Raw genomic sequence first — 4,942 nt, forward strand, 5'->3', positions numbered from 1 at the left:
GCTCTCAATAGACGCTGGATCTGCAGTGCCTTGATCTTGGATTTCCCAGCTTCCAGAACTATGAGAAATAATCTGTTATTTAAGTCATCCAGCCTATGGCATTCTGTTATAGTACTCCAAACAGACCCGCATCTTCCTGTTTTCTTGCCCCTGGATCCACAGTGCACCTCCTTCTCTTTAGCAACCATACTAACATTTGCCCTTGGCCAGCCTACCTCAGACTGCCCAGAGGCCTGGTCTTTCCTTCAGAGTGTTAACCCAGGGAAGAGAACCATGCAAGTCCTGAAAAGGGGTTTGGGCTATTTGTTCGTGGAATTTGGGATGCCAGACATCTGTAGCTTTTCCATGAGGAGAAAACTTGTGTTCTAAGGGAGTTATACAGACTTAAACAGACTTCTCACCTGTGAGAAAGACCAGGGAGTATCGGAGCTGGATACTTGAAGGATCAGAGCCCAGGACAGATCTCTGGCACACTTGCATCTAAGAGTGGTACAGAAGCAAAGTTACACTTCTCCATCCTGACAGCATAAAGAATAAGGAACAGAGAGTGGAAATCCTGGAAGGGTAGATAGGAGCCAAGCCTTGGATGTCCTTGCATTATAGAGGGCATTGAACTTGAGTCTCTTGGTTGTGCAGAAACAATAAAGACTGTGTGCAAAGAAATTTCTGATTATACTTTAAAAAAAATGTAGGAGAGACTTGGTAATCTCACATTTTGAAGGACAGATTAAGGGTAGGAAGTCAAAACAAAACAGTGGTAGAGGGACCAGTTTTGGAACAGTCCTGGGTGAGAGTTGAAGTGGAATTCTATAAAGATAAAAAGATGGGATCAATATATACTTTGGGGTAAAACTGATAGAAATTGCTGATTGGAGATGGGAGTAGGAGACTAAAGGATGGGAGACGGAGGATAGGGGATGACTCCCACGTTTGGGGTTCGTGGCTGTGTATTAGTTTTTTATTGCTGTTGTAAGAAATGACTGCAAACTTGACAGCTTAAAACAACACTCATTTATTCCCAATTGTTATCTCACAGCTCATCTCCTACGGGTCCCCAGCTGAGACTCTCACAAAGTAGAAATGATGATGATGCTTTTTAAGCTCAGTCAAGTTGTAGGTTCACCCCAGTAATCTGAGATTGTAGCACTAAGGTGCCCAATTCCTTGCTTGCTGGCAACTGGGGTACGTCTTTGCTCCTGGAGGCTGTGCACGTTCCTTCTTGTGCAATTTGTGCAGGCCTCTTCCAGCAACTGCAGGTCAAGTTCCTCCCACACTTTGCATCTCTCCAACTTCCCTTTCTGTTGCATCTCTCTTCCGTAAACAGAAGAGAATGTTTTCTGCTTTCAAGCACACATGTGGCTTGACTGAGTCATTCAGGATAACCTCCCTATTTCAAGGTACTTAACCTTAATTAGATCTGCAAAATTCCTTTTGCTTGTAACACAGTATTTTCACAGCTTCCAAGGATTGGGATGTGGACCTATTCAAGGGGGCCATTCTGCCTATCACAGGTTGTAAAAAGTGTCTAAAAATTGCTTATCCTTACCAGCCTGCTCAGTCCATAGATGCCCCCTTTCTAAGGTTAATGAGCTGGTTTGGTGGCAGAAGTTGGGTGACATTCTGCCTTTCTGGTTGCTGGCCCAGATGGTTCATAAGCACACTTTCTGGCAGCCTTTCTCTCTCTCTACCTCAACCCCATTCAATTGCTTTCTATCAAATTACCCTGGTTATTTCCATCATTGAATACACGGAACCCTAATTAACACTAGTAGTTTACTTATTTATTGAGTGTGTACCCTCACAACTATTTAAGCTCCAATACAGCTACCAGTCTAAATTGAGGATTTTTGTCTGATTCGTTTGTTCACTGGTGAATCTCCAGTACTGCGGAACGAATGATGACAGTAGATTTGGCTTGAATATGTGGATCTTCAGAAAAAGAAGCAACAATACAATTCAAAGTTTCCCAGTCTCCATGTTCAAAGGCTGTTCAGTTATCCCTTGATTCTTTGGCCAAATACTTGATTTCAAATATGTGTTTGCAGCATATCAACTCAAACAATAATGTCAGCATCTAAATTATTGGAGATCAACGGTGGTTGGATTTTCCCCTGGTCTGTGTAGAGTGTGTTAAATTGTACATGTAAAGCAGCCCATTTTAACCTTCTAGAGTAATACATCTTCCATGAGTGTATTACTACTAAAATAAATCAGCAATAGTAAGGGCATAATTTTCTTTTTATATTTAATGTAATAATGAGTGTTACCAGGCCCAGTTGGACATTTGCATATGTTTATATTTTTTACAATGTTTTCTCATAAATTTTACCTTTACTTAAACCTCACTTGTCATATGGAGCTGGAAATAACTCAAGACGTCATCTTCTCCATCTCCTCCCGTAAATCATAAGTATATAAAAAAAACCCATAAAGTTAGGTGAGTAGCTATTTCTTAACTAGTCTCAAAAAATGAGCCTGAAAGGTCTAAGTTTCGGAACTGTTGAAGCAAGTGTATTTTTCCTGAGGATTACTCATTCCTCTTCAGAACCTTAGTATTTAAATTGCATTAATTAATTCTCCTCCCATATTTAGCCTGATGAACAGAGAATCACATAAAAAATAATTTATGTCCTTTATTCTTCTTTGGTCTTCCATGGTAGATGTTAACTGTGAAGTTAGATTTGATTCACTAGGATTTCTTTCTTTGGTGACACACTGACTATACGTTTTTCCAAGTTACATCTTGTTTATGGGACCTCAAAGTGAACACAGTATTTTATTGAAGCCCTGATTAAGGATGTATTCCTAACAAGTGGAATGCCTTCTCCTACTGGTATACTCTATTCCTTGAGAAACACGAGCATTTCTGATCTCTTACTCTTCCTGGGCTCTACAGTGGATTATAAACTGAGAGTGCCACCTGAAGGGAGTTCTATGTGCATTTATGGTAAGAGTTAATTTAAACTAAACCCCAGAAGCATTAAAACAATCAGCACAGTTTTTCAATATCTCCTTGAATATCTGATCTTAATGATTCAGTTTCTCCTCACTTACAGTCAATTTTTAAATTTCACATTAAAAAAAAAAAACCCTCAGGTTTTCTACCTTTGGCGTGCAACATTCTACTTCCCTTTTAATGGACGTGAACGTATATGTTGAAATTCATTTTAGTACAGGTATGTGCAGGGCTTTCTGTAGGGTGGGATCTCATGAATGAGGAGCTGCTGGGGTTCAGCACATCTGGGGTGTTACCACTGGAGTTTGCTGGTGGTGGTCTTTGGAATCTCCATGGTCTCAATGGAGTTTGACATGTTCTGTTGCTCCAGGAAGTGTTTCACAAGCAGAGTTTAGATTCTATTTTTTTTTTTTTAATTAGCGATTCTAAAAAAAAAAAAACAGTTCCAGGCTTGTCTGGGCCATAGTTCTCGCAGGCCTTTCTTCTCCTTCTTTTAGCTCCAAATTTCCTTCTTGCAGCATCTGGCTCAGTAGAGGCGCCTTGCTGCCCTGTGCTTTGAAGGACAGCACTAAGAAACGAACAGTGCCAGGCTTGCCGTTAGTGAACTATGAAGATAGTTCATGAATCAGTGTCATCGTAACCTGATTTAGGAATGATGTGCAGAGGAAAAGAGAGATGGGCTTCACAACACACATCTACAACCTTAAGATTCTATCAGTATTTCTATTGTTCCTGCTCTCCGATGTCTCCAGAAATGTGAATTGCGACCGTAATATAAACAAATGTAAATTGTATTTGCCATCTAATATGTAATGAATTCAGACTGTATTAGATGTCTTCACATCTTTTTAAAAAACATATGTTGATATGACTTCTTTAAGCTTTGTGCTGATCCTGTGACAAGGATGCATTGGCTATCATTATGTAATTATGATATTTGACCCCAAATATGAGGAAATTTGTGAGTTTTCACCTTTACCATGAAAATATTCTTGGTTATCCATACTCTACTTCAACAGAAATTCCTGATTCAAAATACATTCAAAAGAGTACATGAATTCTTCTTCTAAATCCTTATATTTTCTGTAGGGTAGGATCTCATTTATGAAACTTTTCCTACATTTTGAGCACTGTTGGAAGGTTACTCCTTGGAAATTTTGCTTGTGTCCAATATTTACAGGTCATCACAACTTACGCCAACACTGACTTTATTTTTATGCATCTTTGGGGCCGTGTGCCCAGATTTGGAGTGGTGTTTGTTATTGAAAATACCCTTTAGGGAAATCTAATATATAGTTTCTTTGTAAATATTATCCTCTTCAAAACCAATTTTTTAAATTGGATAGATAAAACATACACAAGAAAATGCATATATAGTCTTTTTACACCTACAATGGTCAGTTTCCTTAATGCATAATGAAACAAAGTCCTTAATCTCCCCAGAATTTGTGTAAGGAAACAAGATGAATAAATGCATATAGATACAAAAATATCACAAAAATATCCATGAACCGCAATTTAGTGTTATCACTACTTATACATCACTATTTCTCACTGTGGTACTTTTTCCTATACCTCATGGCTTTCTTATTCATGTCTTAGAGCAGTGGTTCTCAACCTTCCTAATGCCATGACCCTTTAATACAGTTCTTGTGGGTTACGACCCACAGGTTGAGAACCTCTATTTTAGAGAGTTTGGGGAATTCAATTAGATAGAGGAAGCCATTGAAAGATGGTAAATAGCAAAATATTTTCACCTTGTTGATTAAAAAAATGGGATAATATACCCCTTTCTACATCAACTCATACTCAAATATTTTTGTTTGAAAGATGGTAGGTTATTGTTAGAAAGCAATAATAATAATGCCTGTACAGGGTCAGGTATCATTTTTTGAAGAAGAAAATACATGTTGGCTCGAAGGAGTAGGGCGCTGGCCCCATATACTGGAGGTGGCAAGTTCAAACCCAGACCTGGCCAATAAAAAA

Source organism: Otolemur garnettii, unplaced genomic scaffold (genome assembly GCF_000181295.1).
Source record: "Otolemur garnettii isolate 467f Iridium unplaced genomic scaffold, OtoGar3 scaffold00036, whole genome shotgun sequence".
NCBI lineage: Eukaryota > Metazoa > Chordata > Mammalia > Primates > Galagidae > Otolemur > Otolemur garnettii.